This window comes from Bos indicus x Bos taurus, chromosome 11 (assembly GCF_003369695.1).
Source record: "Bos indicus x Bos taurus breed Angus x Brahman F1 hybrid chromosome 11, Bos_hybrid_MaternalHap_v2.0, whole genome shotgun sequence".
In the NCBI taxonomy this organism is placed as follows: domain Eukaryota; kingdom Metazoa; phylum Chordata; class Mammalia; order Artiodactyla; family Bovidae; genus Bos; species Bos indicus x Bos taurus.
In genome coordinates this window covers 37,580,078-37,596,856 of record NC_040086.1, presented here as the reverse complement: position 1 = coordinate 37,596,856, position 16,779 = coordinate 37,580,078, and the positions used below count along the sequence as shown (strand labels likewise).

The window sequence follows — 16,779 nt, the reverse complement described above, 5'->3', positions numbered from 1 at the left end:
TCACTAAACAAGCACAAAACAGTGTCCTTGTTGAACTAGAAAAGGAAATAAATGTGGGACAGCGTCTGGGGAACTTGGTGCCCCTTGGTACTTTCAAAAATCTGCTGTAATTCAAAGATCCAGGTGGTGGTAGGGAATAGGCAAGAAAGCCCTTGCCTCAGTCCACCCATCCACTCATGTTTCTGGCAAAATTAGCTGAGTCTCAAATACTTGGTAGTAGGCTTTGTCTCGGAGAAGGCAATGGCACCCCACTCCAGTACTCTTGCCTGGAAAATCCCATGGACAGAGGAGCCTGGTAGGCTGCAATCCATGGGGTCGCTAAAAGTCAGACACGACTGAGCTACTTCACTTTCACTTTTCACTTTCATGCATTGGAGAAGGAAATGGCAACCCACTCCAGTGTTCTTGCCTGGAAAACCCGAGGGACGGGGGAGCCTGGTGGGCTGCCGTCCGTTGGGTCCACAGAGTCGGACACAACTGAAGCGACTTAGCAGCAGCAGCAGGCTTTGCTAGGAATTTGTGCTTCTGCCTCTCTTTTTATCTTGCTTTCTTGTTGCCCCCACACTGACCTCTTTAAGCAAATTTAGCCTCCTCTTTTTGCCTCATCAAACTTGCAGGCACGTCCAGAGACTGAGCAGGAGCTGATTCCAATGGTGAAGGTGGGCCTTGATGAGGAGGGGAAGAAGGGGTGGAGGAAGATGAGGTGAAGGAGGGGGAAAAGGATGGGAGACGGAAAAGATGATGGTGAGGATGAGGGGATGGTGAGGAGGATCAGGGAGGGAGAAGATGATGGTGATGATGAAGGGGATGATGGAGAGGAGGATGAGGAGCATGATGATAGAGCCTCCTTCTTGTCACTATCATGATTTAATAGCATAATGATGATGGGGGTGGTGGGAAAATGACAGCCCTTCAGCAGGTTTATCTTATTTAAGTTTCTCTCTGCAGAGATGCTTTAGGCCTTTATAAAATACCCTTCCCTGAGCTTTGGCATTTGTCTTTCATTGTTCCTCAGACCCAGGATACTATTTTGGTTTAAAAAAGTTCCCGTTTGTGCTGCCCCAGGTAGCAGCTGCCAGCTCCTGGGAGAAGAAGACCTAATGGTTGTCTGTTTTCAGAGGCGCTGCACTGGCTGCCTGTTTAAGACTGATTTTTTATATTGTTCCCTGTAATCACACTGCATTACGCTGCCCTGGCCCAGGGCCTGTGCAAGGTTTTGACTTGAAATGTCTTGCTTCGTTCTCTGGAAGCTGCTGACGCTTACCCCTCCGGCTGCGGCCCTCACCTAGTTACTGATGTCCTCCGTAGCTGAGCCGAGAGGCCTGAGAGGAGAGGGCGTCCACGCTCTGCATTTGCTGGCGCAGCAGTTTGGCTTCTGCTCTTGAGGTTGCTTCAGTCCTGGAATGTCTGGTGGGAGGGGCTGAGCCCAAGAAGGTTCTTAAAGAAAGATAACACATTAACATCAGAAATCTGCAGAATAAGAGTTTGAAAACACCCCAGAGAAGACATACATTGTATTCGGAAGTAGAGACAAGGGTTAGCCACCAAATTTTCCTTAGCACTTCTTGTGTGCTGTTGGGAGCATTAGGGGGAAAGCCCAATTTAGGTGATGATTAGGGAGAAAGGGGTTGCACCGAGGTGCTGTCCCTCTGACCACAGAAGCCCAAACAAAGTGTGGCTTGTTTGTGCTCCTCCCCAGTGCAACTGGGACTGGCATCTTGAAAAACAGATTTGTTAAGGTCTCAGAAAGTGCTGGGTCTGTTGTGAATGTGATATACCTGCTTGGTAGATAAAATATCCGGTAGAACTAAGGGCTAGAAATGCCAGAGAGACACACAGGAATTCAAAACTGGGGTAGAGAGAAATGTGTCTGGGCTTCAGAGAAAAATGTATTTGATACAGAACAAGATATTTGAGGGGCTGAGGTCACGGGATTCAGAACATCTGCTGGGAGAAGGGGACAATGGCTGCTAGTCAAGTGCCTAGGGTGCTGGGTGCTTCAGCCACAGTCACCACAGTATTCTATGGGGGAGGTGTTGCTGTCACTCTTTTCCAGGTGAGGAAACTGCCCAGGGTCACACAGCAAGGGACTGCTTTTTCCTTTCAGGGGTAGAGGACACATGTGGGCCTCTTGGCCTCTGGACACTTTGCTAAGGGAAGGGGCACAGCCTCAACGCCCACCCTTCCCCAGTGGCCTCGGGCCAGGCTGTGGAAAGTGGAGCCTCTTTCCCATGGAGGTGGAAGAGGGGCCAGGCCAGTGATCCTGCTGTAGCCTGAGCTCAGGGGCTGAGACCACCCCCTCACTGGAGCCCAGGAGTCCCCAAAGTGGGGACACCAGTTCTCTACAGCTGCCTCCAACTCATTCTTCCTCCCTCCAGGGACCTGTTGGCTGGAGGCCCAGGCTCTGCTGATAGAGAACTGACAGATTTCCTAAAATAGGAAGCCCTGTCACTCACCCATTCTCCTCCTTTGGCTAGCTGATTGGGGCCTCCCGAGGAGAAATCTCTTTATAGACGTGTTTTACTAGAAGCAGCTTTGGCATAAAGGAGTAAGGCTGACCTCATGCCTTTGGTGGAGGGCCAGTTCATCGCCATCGAAAGTCTATTGAGCCCGGGGGCTGCACTGGAATAATAGGGCTGGTTGGGAGCTGGCCGGAAGTCTGTTCTCTCACTTCCTGTTTAGAAGGGGTGAAAAAAAGCCCAGGGGACCTCACCAACTACTCAGCTGAGTTCCTTCTCTTCCAGCAGAGGCCCCAGGGCCCCCCAGCCTGTGCAGGGAGCTCTAAACTTGGCATTAGAACAGCAAAATTCAAGTTCTGGTTATCTTATTTTTCTTTTAGAAGACCTGGAACAAATCTTTCTGGGACTTGATTTTCTCATCTATGTAATTAATGAATTCAGCAGCCCCTGTGCTCCCTACCCACAGGGTTGTAGTCCCAATCCTGAGCAGGAGTCTCCATGTGCATCAAGTGCTGGGTCAGCACTGTCCTCTGATAAGAGACCAGCTTGTGTTTGCTCAGAGATAACGCCCAGGGCCTGGAACAGGAAAGGTGAGTCCCAGCCACCTGTCTGCTCAGGGAGCTGCTTCTCTGAGGCTGTGACCCGGTTCACCTCTCTTTCCCGTAGACCTGCCTCTTTCTCGTTGATTATGAAAATAACCACGCGCCTCCCCCATTTTGCCATTTGGGTTTTGCTTGGCTGCTTTAATTCACTCTTTTGTAACATGGGCTTTTTTTTTTCTGTTTCTACACTCAGTTGATCTGAAATCAGGTTTCACTGAATGAGCAGAACTTTCCATTCATTTATTTATAAGGGATTTGGATTTTGTTTTTACTGCTCAGAATTCCCCTGATACACTTATTTTACCAATTTTGCATGTGGTTAGAGGGAGGGGCGGGAGAAGGCAATGGCACCCCAAACCAGTACTATTGCCTGGAAAATCCCATGGATGGAGGAGCCTGGTAGGCTGCAGTCCATGGAGTTGCTAAGAGTCGGAAACGACTGAGTGACTTCACTTTCACGCATTGGAAAAGGAAATGGCAACCCACTCCAATGTTCTTGCCTGGAGAATCCCATGGACGGAGAAGCCTGGTAGGCTGCAGTCCATGGGGTCACACAGAGTCAGACACGACTGAAGCAACTTAGCAGCAGTAGCAGCAGAGGGAGGGGCATCATGATACTAACATTCCTTTCCTATAGGTGTGATTCTGCCTTGAAAAACAGTAAGGAGAGAGATGGGGCAGGCCCAGGCTCAAGTCACGCTCAGACCATGTCCATTTTTGGTGCACTTGGCAGTGAAAAGTTTGGGAGGACTCGGATGGGGCCATTAACATGGACCTGGGGTGATTCTGCTAATGGCTGTGAGAAGGATCATGAGACAGTCCCCTACCTCCACCCTTAAATAGAGGTCTGGGGAAAGCTTATTGGAGGCAGATGGCACTGCTCCCCTCTTGGCATAGTTGTCTTTGTGTGTTCTGGGTAGGATGGAGAATGAGGCAACTGTGGAAAACTAGGCAAAGGCAGAGTGTCTGAACTCACAACAGTGTCCCAGTCGCCCTTGCTTAACTGGAAGCAGAGTCTTGCCCAGAGCCCCTTGTGAGCAGTGCAGTGAGACCCCACGCTTGAGGCTGGAACCAGCACCTGTTTCCTCAGAGATAGGAATCTCTTTTTCCACCAAGATTGTGTTTGCTCAGAGATAACACACAGGGTCTGGAACAGGAAAGGTGAGTTCCAGCCACCTGGGGTAGATACAAAAAAGAGAGTTGAAGTCCCTGTGCTTGAGAAACCCAAAACCTTCCAAAGAGATTAAAGCAATCCCCCAAGCATAAAGAAGTGGCAGCTATTAAAGACAAGTGGATGTGAGGGTGGTGGATGCCTGGGCTCACTCTGGCCTTCTGAACTGGCCGAGGGGAGTGGACCAACGATCCGCTCATCTCCCTTCTGCCCTCTCTGCTTCCTTTCCTTCCTGCTGTGTGTACAGCACTGTGCAAGATCCCAGGTGAGGATGGAAGTATTCTAATAAGGGATCAGCAATTCCTACTGGGCAGTGTCAGTGTGGAGGACTGGGGAGGACTGCTTTAAGGGCCAGGTCATCCTGCCTGATGGGGCAGGACCTGGACTTTCAACATCAGTATCATGGCCAACAAGCCTTGTCCTAGGGCATCCTTCTGGACAGACCACATCCTAACCTCAGCTTCTGTACCCATTCTGTTCCTTCACTTGTGCCTTTGAGTCTGAGTCACTTGCATAGATTCCACCTCCAGGTAGGCATCTTTCATTTGTTATCCCAGTGTCTGATTTGGAAAGACCCCAGACATCACCCCTGAGGCAAACGTTTGGCCCTGGACCCCCTTTCTCACTTGGTTTTGGTTCTGGCAAGTTGCTTCTGTCCAGATGGAGTTTACAGGACTTCAGATTAACTGTGGAGACAACTTGTAGACCCAAACTAATTGGAAAAAAAAAAAGTGCTTTGTTAATTATGAGATTTCAGAGGGCTTGATTTTGGTCCCCAGGGACAGTCAGGATTTGCATAAATGGGAAAGAGAAGAGAGTGCATTCTTGGCAGGAGGCAAGGCTTCATCGAGAACTCAGAGATGGGAACGTGCTTCAGGGAGCAATGAACAGACCAGTTTGCTGAAAATATTTATCGAGTGCCTCCTGTGTGTGAGGCACAGAGAAGACACAAAGGAAAGGTAATGAGTGATCCTTGTCCTCAAGGATTCTGCAAGGTTCGATTTCTGAAATCAGAACAGAAAGGCCTGGGGAGAGGCTGAGGGGTGAAGGTGGAGGCGGGAACTGAGGGTGCGGGAAGGCATCGGCTCCCTTAGCACAGATACAGATGACGAAAAAAATGTGTGCTCAGGACATAATCTTAGTAAAGCTGCAGATTACGTTTAAAACAAACATTTACAAAGAGGATTGGCAGGAGGAATGTGGGGGGAGAGGGAGCAGTTCCGCGTCGCAGAGCTTCTGAACTACTGCCATAAATTTAGCAAAAGTGGAGAGAGGATACCAGGGGCCGAGCCCAGATGGATTTTAACAGCAAGCTCTCCAGCCAGCTGATGCTCTGATGTTTGTTATGTTGCTATTGTGTCGGTGACCGTGGCAGCAAAGTCGTCCAGGCCTGTGGAGAGACCTTCCTAGGTTGTGAGCTTTTTGGCTTTTTGAACTTGTGGCAAGAAGTTGCTTTGGTTTCCTCTCCCTGACTACAGAGGAATGCCTGTGGTCTCTGAAATATAGTAACAGCTGACGGAACTCTGCGTCAAATCAGCAGAAAAAAATGACTAATCAGATAGGTGATTGGGCCTTGCATTTGCTGTCCTGAATATAGCTACATTCCGATGGTTTCTCTAAAGGTTTCTCATAATTTGAATTTGCATGTCTAAAGAACTGGTACATCATCACTTCAGGTACAATTAAAAATAGCAAGATACGAAATAAGAGTATAGGTTAACAAGAAAAGGAACATTCATTCATTCAGCAGACATTTTTTTCCGTATTATAGTTAAGTCACTTTGCTACATGCAAAGCCAGTTGCCTATTTATAAGTGCCTCCCTTGTACTATGCTCTTAAATGCGTAAGATCAGGATACTACCCTACTAAGTGAGCAAAGAATTCCAGGTTCAAGTTCTTCCAGTGGAAGACCATCTAATAGAGGGATTTGAGAGAAGGGATTTCTTTAGTGGTCTCCGGTAGCCGTTTGGTCTCACCCTCTCTGAACTTTGTGAGGCTACCAAGTTTCATAAGAAAAGGCCCTTGTCCAGGGCTGTGTATGCAGGAGGCCATTAGACCGCAAGAATTGGGAGAATAATCTAACCAGCAGGAAACAAAACCCAAGATCAAATCCTGCAGAGTGATGGAAGCGGACTCCCCTGATGAAGCTGGTTCCTTTTACAACAGCAAGCAGGGGCCCTGCAGGTTCTCAGCTCAGGCTCAGTGAACTGAATCCGAATTAGCCTACTGCGTGGAAAGGTGTGTGCTCAAGAACTGGCCAGGGGAGCCTGAGAGCCAGAATCTGAGGATAGGCAGGTGCCCAGCATGGACATGGTCCTGTGGTTGACTCCAGAAGGCCTTAGAGAGGAAGGTGTGCTGTGGGTTCTATTTGTCTATAATCCTTCTCAACTCCTTTGAGAACCAGACACAATCAAAAGAGGAAGAGTTGGCACAGAATGGGGTTGGAGCCCAGCCTGGTGTTTCTGCATGTGAACTTCCTGGTGGCCCCAAACATAGTGCTCTCCATTGTAGGACTAATCTTTTTTTTTTTTTTTTTTTTAATTGGGATTTCTACAAAGATGAATCATTTGTTAAAACAGTTCAGGTCCAGAAAGAGTGAGCACTGTGATGCCCCTGGGTTTCTGTTTGGGTAGTGCTTCTGACTCACTCAGAGAATCGGGTCATCTTGTGTACCTCAGTTTCTCCTACCCACGTAAACAGGATGCAACTTGTCAGCTGCAGATCACAAGGTTGTGGGAAACTTAATTAAAGAATGTGTTCATACTTGTGATACCCTTGAGGGGGGCAGGGTTTCTATAGGAGAGATGCATGGCGGTCTGAAAAGTCTTCCTTACAAGTGAAGCCCATTTCATTGTTTGTGCTAATGTCTCTTTTCTCCCCTCCCCACTTCAAATCATCTCCATGTAGTCATACACTCCCAAGGATAATATATTAGTAATAATAATAGCTATTATTTATTGACCATAAGGGCTTCCCTTGTGGCTCAGCTGGTAAAGAATCCACCTGCAGTGTGGGAGACCTTGTTTCAATCCCTGGGTTGGGAAGATCCCCTGGAGAAGGGAAAGGCTACCCACTCTAGTATTCTGGCCTGGAGAATTCCATGGGCTGTGTAGTCCACGGGGTCACAAAGAGTCACACGACTGAGCAACTTTCACTTTCATTGACCAACTCTGTGCCAATCACTTTGCTATATATTATCTTGAATTCTTAAAACAGACATGAAAGATAAGTATTATTAATCCCTCTTTATACTTGTGGAAGCTGAGGCCTAGGGAGGTGAATGGAAAGGGAAAAAGTGACCCAGCAATTACGTAAGTAGTGAGCCAGGATCGTGACTCAGGTTCACCCAGCTCCAAGGCCATACACTCTCCACTACACCCCACCAGCTCCTAGCCACTCTTCTCAGACTGCTGAGGGCAGATGAATGGAATCTGCCCAGAGGAGGCAGCTCCTAGTAGAAAGGTGACCGCAGGGTAGTGTTCAGCACAACGTCAGCAGTGCCCACACTCAACCCACAGATGTGGCCGAGGCTGCTAGTGGTGGGCCCAGTGCAGTGTCTTTTCCTTGGTCTTTGGCAGAAATGCCATCTGAGACTGAACCCACCCTTTCTTGTGTAAAAGCCTGCCTGTTCCTAGTTCCTAGCTGTGTGGAGGAGCTCAGGAAAGGAATGAATTATTTCTTGGGGCAGGGTCATCCCTCATCCAGCTCCCTCCACCTTCCTGTACTCTGGGGATCCAGCAAGCCCCCTACATGCCCACCTGATCGCTTGTTCAGAGGGAGGAAGGCAGGTTGGTGACATGGGGCGCCAGGGACTGGGCCTCTGTCCTGCTGCTGCTCGAAGGCCCAGCTTTCTGGCACTGTAGCTTACCTGGAAGCTGTTAACTCTGCCCTAGTTTATTTTACTGCAGGCGTATTTATCCTTTCTATGATGGCTTTCAGACAATAGGCGTGGTGGCTGATGAGTTGAAACCCGTCTTAATTATGCATCGAAGCAGACTTAAGAAGTGTTATTACTTGCTTAATGATAACAGCTTGCAAAACAGTTTCCAAGGCTCTCAGTATAACCAGGTCCTAATGGTCATACATCTGCTCCTGAAAGGGATTTGCCATTTGGAAATGCAAGTGCTTGGCTCTGACAAATGGCACCCTGACACAATCATTCAAGTGCTCAATGTCCTCTGAATGTCATTGTCTAATGATTGGTATTGATTTTGGTAGCTCTTTCAAAGGCTGGGCTGTCAGCAGCCCCTTTGAGGGGCGATCATAGCCTTTGATTCCTGGGGAGTTGCTGCTGGTTTTATTGATGCTTTGTTAGAACCAGAATTCCCTAGGGTCTATCATTAGCTCTCCAGAGGAGTTTTTATATACACCAGCCAGAATACTTATGAAATTTCTATACTATGTAATCACCATCAGTGTTGTATAAGACTTTCTTTTTCCTACTTGCACTGATCACCACCTTAATATTTAGGTTCTTAGGTAAGGATGCATGAAAAGGCAGAAATTTAGAGCTCATTCTTATATACAAGTAACATTCTATTTTTCCAACTTTCTAGCCTTCTCCCGCAATGATGTATTCCAAATAACATGTTTCTTTCCTGGTATCTAAAGTTTACCTCTTTAAGTAAAAAAATTAACTTTTCAACATTTAAAAATTAGCTGTTAAGATTTTATAGTCTTGGTTTCTTAAATATTACATATCTAGTGTAATTTTTAATTTAATGACTGGAGACATTCACTACCAGAGACTGGGCAGTACTGCTGTCGGTCAATGGTAGTCTGAGGGCAACTGAAACGCGTGGGGTTGGCCCTTTTCCCCTGATAGTTAGAGTGCTTGAGCTCTTACCTCCATCTGCAGGTAAGCAAAGCATTCCCAGAGGTAGACAAGAGAGTGTCGAATGCTACCTTCCCATGCATTACTCCTACCAACCGTGAGCTAAAGTCCAACGTCAGGATGGATAAGAATATAACTTTTCTCCTATCCCTCAGTAAGTTCCTTCTCCACCTAAGGGTATTAGGATTACCCAGGAGATGTCTCCTCTCTTAATTTATCATTATGAACATAAGTGAGTTGCTTACAATGTAAGAGCTCAATTTAAGTCCCAAAATCCTTCTGTGTTTTTCCCTCGGAAAGTTTTAGTAGAAACTTCAGTAGAAGCAAGTTTCTTGTTTCTCTGAATCTTTCGCCTCCTCCACTCTCATTTCTCCCTGCTGCCACATGTTCTGTTGCTTCTAATCCACAGCCTTATTTCTCAAACAGGAGCAAGAACTCGGCCATAGCTCTTCTCTCCTGGAGGAGTTCAGCGCATGGGCTTTGTGACAGCAGCCTACTGCTCACAGGTCCTCTGCATTTACTTCAGAATTCACAGCTTTGCTGTCGATGTGGGGCGGGGCAGGGGGAGGGGGCGGGTGGGGAGGCCGAGCCCCAGCTCTCCTCAACACTGTGGCCTCAACACTGAGCGGAGCTGCCATTTGGGGAAATGCATCCCAGCCTGCCTGGGGACCTGACAGGTTAGAGATCTGTGGTATGGATGAAGTGTCCTTTATTTCCTGGCCTGACTTTGACAGAGCCAGTGCTCTCATTTCTGTTGGTCTCACAGCTGATGGTTTGTGGAACAATGTGAGCTTTCCCCCTCCAGTCTCTGTTTTGGCCCTTCTATGCCACCCCTTGGATGGGCGGTAGATGCCATTATCATAGCAAAGAACTGGCTGCCCAACTTCTGAGCACTTCTGAGGACCCTTTGGTAACCCATTCTCCAACCTTCCATCTGTCATTTAAAAAAATTTTTTTTTTAATTTATTTACTTGGCTGCACTGAGTCTTAGTTGCAGTCTTCAGGATCTTCCATCCTTGTTGCAGCATGCAGGATCTTTTTAGTGGCATGCGAACTCTCAGTTGCGGCATGTGATTGCAGCATGTGGGATCTAGTTACTTGACTAGGATTCGAACCCGGGCCCCTGAATTGGGAGCTGAGTCTTAGCCACTGGACCACCAGGGAAGTCCCCTCTTACCTGTCTTTAGAGGACAGAGTCATCTATCTGTACAGTATCCACCTCATTTTCTAACTTGTTTGCACTGCCATTTCTCTCTTTTTACACTGGGAATCTTTTCTGTGAGATAGCTGTAGGCTGGGCCAGATGGGTATGTGGTATCTGCCCACTTTGATTGCCTCTTTTCCTGTCTCATTTTTTCACACCGTTGTTTTCCTCTTCAGCCAAGTGTTTCAGTTTTCTTCACATGCCCTTTCCTACCTTCCCAGTTCCCAGGCCTCCAGTCTCCTTTCCCCTCCACACCCCACTGCCTGTCTGAACATGTATGGCCCAGGCAAGAGTCTGTTCACCTTCCCTACTACTCACCTTTTCCTACAATCTGACTACTCCATGCTCACTCACTTGTGAGCTTTGCATTTTCCAAGAGGAGAGTGAATTATTTGACACATGTATTTGCTTGTGAAATATGTATCTTCTGCAATCAAAGTGTTGTGAAAGGCACCACAGAGGAGTAATGTTTTGAAGATACACCTTTCCAGAAACTCAAAACAGACTGTTGGCTGTTATTTTTTCTGAAAATCTACTAAAACTTTCCGAGGGAAAAAAACAGAAGAATTTTGGGACTTAAATTGAGCTCTTACATTGTAAGCAACTCACTTATGTTCATAATGATAAATTAAGAGAGGAGACATCTCCTGGGTAATCCTAATACCCTTAGGTGGAGAAGGAACTTACTGAGGGATAGGAGAAAAGTTATATTCTTATCCATCCTGACGTTGGACTTTAGCTCACGGTTGGTAGGAGTAATGCATGGGAAGGTAGCATTCGACACTCTCTTGTCTACCTCTGGGAATGCTTTGCTTACCTGCAGATGGAACTGTATATGAAGAATATCAGGTTTCCTTGGGAGGTGGGAGGAGTCTTATAGGAATGAGCAACTGTTATCACTGGTGAAGAAAGGAGCTTTCCTTTCTGTGATGAGAGCCAGGAGCAAAAACTGTGAGAGCAGACCCATGGTGAGCACTGGACCAGGCAGGGACAGGGCCCTGGTCTCCTGCTGCCAGTGGCAGTGAGCTCCAGGACTCCTCCACCCGCGGTGGCAGTGAAGGATTACAGAGACGGGCTGCTGTCCTGTTGGGCTGTGGAATAAAGAGGCATGTTTGGGAATGGTGGGAACCCATGGGGATCTTAGACTCCCAGCAACAGGTGGAGAATCAGGACTTAAACGTATTACAGTTGTGCCCATAATCGTTTTCCAAGTCATGGTGGATAGAGAAAACTACAATTAGGTAAAGAACAAACGATGTCACTGGTCCTCAAAGAGGTGGTTAGGGAAACAGACACATACACACGTAATACAGGGGAGTGGACAGAGTTGGGGTGATGAGTAGGGAGAGGAATCATTGCCTGTGAGCTGAGTGTAGGGTTGGCCAACCTTTGTGATCTGAATGGGAAGAGCCGTGTTGAGGCTTCCTTGGAAATCCCTTAAAGTGATTGATAGTGTTTGTTCCTCTTTGTGGCTTAAATGCTTTTGATACTGCTGATGAGGAGATGAGGACTGAACCTTCCTCGTTCACTCTAGCCAGAGGAGATCATTAGTATCCTAGAGTATTTTCTTACTAATTAGTATGGAAACTTTCCCATCTGGTTTTCTCTGGCCAGCACAGAGATAAATGCTAATGACACTAGGGCCTTAAACTTAGCAGAGTTCAGGTAAGACCAGCTGTCTTGGGGGACGGAGCCATGACCACCAGTCAGGGTGCTCTCATTCCATATGATTGGCATCTGCTAGGTGGTGCGGAGTCTAGAAGACCAGTGATGGAGGGGATCATATAGACAACCAGATATGACTTCCATTTTCTCTCACATGAAGAATTTGAGGTCCAGTGAAGATAAAGTGAAAGTGTTAGTAGTTCAGTTGTGTCTAACTCTTTGCAAATCCATGGACTGTAGCCTACCAGGCTCCTCTGTCCATGGAATTCTCCAGACAAGAATACTGGTGTGGGTTGCCATTCCTTTCTCCAGGGGCTCTTTCCAACACAGGGATCAAACCTGGTTTTCCTGCATTGCAGGCAGATTCTTAACCATAAAATCTTGCCCAAATTCAGGGTTGCAGAACCAAGGAAAAAACTCAAGTCCTACAGTTGCTGGGTCACTTTTTCACTTCTACTATGGGGTAGCCTTAGAATACAGTGTTCCCCAGTTAGACAGGGCTATAGCGCTTGACTCAAGAAGAGCCTTCATAGAATATAGAATGAAGTCATGCATTCAGCTTCAATCATCAATAATACTTTAAAGCAGAGAGTAATAGCTTTCTCTTACGTCAACCAGACATAGGATAGGATTTAAGACTAACTTGTTCCCATCCCTCCTACTGGTAGAAAACCTTCCCCCTTCTTTCCTCCGGCTCTGCCCTAAAGCACATGCCCACCTTGGATAGGGCAGCATCTTTGTTAGTGTTGAGCCTAGAAGAACACCATGCTAACACTTCTCTTTGGACCATGTCAGGATTTCCTAGATAAGACATGTCTTTGAGCCTTTTCTGTATTTTTCTAATTGCCATTTCTGTGATAGAAGTGAAACTCAAGATGTTTCAGATTAAATCTCATAATCCCTTATTCTTCTTCGTACCTAAGAAATCAAGAATAGAGAAGGAAAAGCTAAAATGTATTCCTCTGCCAGCCGATGGGGTCATTGATGACTAACATGGTCAGTGTCTTTAGAAAAACTGACACTAAGAAAATGCATTTGGACAAGTCCTACCCTATAGCACAGGGGGCTACAGCCAATATCCTAAGATAAGCTGTAATGGAAAAGAATATAAAAAAGAATATATATATATATATATGTATAACTGAATCACTTTGCTGTATGGCAGAAATTGTCACAACATAGTAAATCAACTGTGTTTTTCAGTTGCTCATTCCGACTCTTTGAGACCCCATGGACTGCAGCTCACCAAGCTACCCTGTCCTTCACTATCTCTCAGAGTTTGTGCAAACTCATGTTCATTGAGTTGATGATGCCACCCAACCATCTCATCCTCTGTCGTCCCCTTCTTCTCCTGCCTTCAATCTTTGCCAGCATCAGAGTCTTTTCCAGTGAGTCAGCTCTTCGAATCACACAGCCAAAGTATTGGAGCTTCGTCACCAGTCCTTCCAATAAATATTCAGAGTTGATTTCCTTTAGGAATGACTGGTATGATCTCCTTGCTGCTTCAAAAAAAAAAAAAGAAAAGAAAAGAAAATTTGAGGAGTTAAAAACTCCATTCTAGAGCTTTATAAATGATATGGTTATCGGGTAACTTAAAGACCTTTTGACATTCCTCTGTTCTCCTGTGAGGAACATGGGTCATGTGGTTCACCCTCCTTAGTTCCTTCTGCCAGATGGGTGAAAAATGAGACGTTTTGAATCAAATCTCACCACTGAACATATATTCATTCCTTGAGCCAATTCCTTTTCCCACAAATTCCTTTCCTTACACACCTTCTCACAGAAGTATCGGCTCTTCAAACTGGTCAAAAAAGACAGTAAGCACACAGCTCTGATCACCTCACTTCCCCATTCAAAGCAGTTATCAACTGCTGTTCACTATAGCAGTTGTTCCCAAAGAGTGGCCCCTGGATCAGCAGCATCAGCATCAACTGGGAGCTTGTTAGAAATGCACAGTCTTGGGCCCACCACAGACCCACTGGGTCAGGAGCTCTGCAGAGGGGACCAGAAAGCTGAGCTTTAACAAGCCCTCCCGCTGATTTTGATACCTGTCTGACAAGCACTGGACCCCAGCATTAAGTATTCTCTGGAGCTTGCTGTCAGAGGGACACCCTATTATGGCCCCCAGGCCAACTGTTCAGCCTCTGGTGTGTGTGCACCCCTGTGTGCACTCTGTACTCTGTTACAGAGAAGAGGCTCTTCATTTTCATGCCTTCCTGCCTTTACTCAGGTGGCTCCTTTGCCTGGAATGTTCTCCCCTGCCTTACCCTCTATCTCCCTACCTGATGCTTTACCTAAATGCTTTGCCTGGCTTAAATGCTGGAAGGCGTGTTTCTGATGAGGGATGTTCTTTGTTTTTAGAAGCAAAGATGGTCATCTCCAGTTATTCCTGGGCCCTTTAATTAGTCTAATAGAACCCCAGCAACACGGAGGGTTTCTCCAGGCGACAGTGAGTGCACATCCTCTAATCCCCACACAGGCTAGCTAACATGTGCACACTGTTTTCCTTCCAGAAGCCTCCACAGGTATTGTGACAGAAGAGGGGGTGATTCAGTCCAGACCTGATTGGGCATATGGGATACAAAATCCAGTGCTGCTGATGGGAGCTGTGAATGATAATGACGACCTGTGTGTAGATGGCATGAACCTTAATAATTATCTCTTGCAGTGTCTAGCCTCCTAACCTCAATGCATCCTCAGGATGTGAAACTCATCCTGATAACGGAAACACTGGCAAACACTGGTAGCTTTGTAAAAAGTATATACTGTAAATACACAATGTTCTGAGCCATGCACTCACTTCTGCTACGTTTTGTGTGCCAAAATGGCTACCTCCATTACAAAAACTGTGAACAAATTTAAATGGATAACCCTAAACTCTTGGCTAGTCTCTGTAGGATGTGGATCAAAATGGTATCTATCAAGGTGGTCCCTTCTGTCTTGGAGTGTCACTCAGTAGGTCTGTAGCCATCTGGGGGAACCGGGCAACCTCTTCCTGTACCAATGTCTGATAATGACTAGCATGGTAACAGGGTTGTTGTGAAGATTAACTGGATCATAGATTTCCCTGTAAATGGCAAAGTTAGTGTAAATATTAGCTAATATTATTATTTTGACCACCCACTCACTCCCTGCTGCCTCCTCCAAAACCAGAGATCTTACAATTTCACTTGGCAAACTAAAAAATCATTCTTATAGTTATGTCATAAATATTCAGTTAGTCCTGGAATATGACCATAGGTGCCCAGGGCTTCGTTGGAAAGAGCCACTTGCTCTTAGTGAGATGTTGTGATTAGAGTGTGGATAGAGTTAGAGCATTAATATTTGGTTCAAAGTGCTGATTTTCCTAGTGTGATCTCAGGCTGATCTCTTTGTTTACAGAATTTTGGGCTCTTTGAATTGGAGGGTGCTGTGGAGGTGAGCTAGTCTAACATTCATACTTTTCAGAAATCCGTACCAGAGCATCCCTGCTGTCATTTGCTCTTGCTTGGACATCTCCAGAGGTGGGTGGGCTCATTATCTCAAAAGTCCCTTCCTTTGTTAGATTCCAGTTGTTGGAACAGTCTTTCAACCTTTGAGCCAAAATTGGCTTTCATTTTACTTCTATTGTTATACATTCTCAAGTCTGACAGAGCACACAGAATGCTGCTCTTCTCAATATGGCAGGGCTTCTTGAAGGCATAATGCACAGCTAGCCAGCTTCTCTTCTTTGAACTAAACACCGCCTGGTCTTGTAAATTTCCTTTATTGTTGATGTAGTTGCCAGAACTGCCTCACAATCCTGGTTCCCTTGTCTGGATGAGGAGTGTACATTTTTATGATGTGATTACTGGGGTAATAATAGCCTGCCAGGAAGCAACTATGTCTTTGATGGTCTCACAATAAGGCAAACTTTCCCCTTTTGCCCACACCCTCACTGCAGTACACAACTGTAGGAATTCAAAAAGAACCCAATGGTAACTGACTCTCTAACCTTCCAAGTCTCAGTGCATTGGCCTATCGGGCAGCCTAATACTGTCAGTTAGTGGATTCAGTTGTGGTAGTTCCTATTGATCATCTCTTTATCCAAAGTTATAGAATTCTCCTCAGTAATCCTGTAGAAATGTTTAAGCAGCAGACAGAGTAGGAATTTGGATATAGTGATTTCACACATTCCCAGACAGATCTACTTTCAAATAGGGCTCTTCCACTTCAACAATTTACATTTCTGAGCCTCTGTTTTCTCATGTGTAAAATCAGGATGATTATTCCTACCTCACAAAGTGAGGGCTGAGTGTATTGATATTTCTAAAACAGTGCCTGGCTCACAGGAGGGGCTCATGTGTACACTCTGATGTTCTTAGCACATGGACATCTCTTGAGGTTTCGATCCTCCTTCCTCCAAAGCAGCCCAGGTAAGTGTTTAAAGACATTCTGGTGTAGTGCTAAGAGTACCGATGGCTCTGAAGCAAGGGGTGGCAAAATTCTCTTTGTGAAAGCCCAGACTCCCAGGTGCCTCAGTTGGTAAAGAATCTGCCTGCAATGCAGGAGACTTATGTTCGATCCCTGGTTCAGGAAGATCCCCTGGAAAAGGAAATGGCTACCCACTGCAGTATTCTTTCCTGGGAAATGCCATGGACAGAGGAGCCTGGTGGGCTACAGTCCACAGGATCACAAAAAGTCAGACATAACTGAGCAAGTAAACCACCACCACCACCAGAAGTAATTAGTTTAAATTTGCATTTAAATAGTCACATGTGTCCAGTGACCAGTAGCAAGCTAGAAGCTTGTGAATTAGAATTGTGGCAAAAAGAAAAGGCTAAGCCCAGTCAGTGGATTCAGGGACAGACTAATGAGCAGTATG

General features: G+C 46.2%; 1 long non-coding RNA gene across 1 annotated transcript in view; it reads left to right on the top strand.

Moving 5' to 3' along the window:
* The first annotated feature begins 2,697 nt into the window (after nucleotides 1-2,697).
* The window catches only part of LOC113900733, a 30,922-nt gene continuing 16,840 nt past the window's right edge, over nucleotides 2,698-16,779 (top strand). The window contains exon 1 of the long non-coding RNA XR_003513235.1: nucleotides 2,698-3,049. This is a non-coding gene — a long non-coding RNA (uncharacterized LOC113900733). The remainder of the gene's footprint in view (nucleotides 3,050-16,779) is intronic.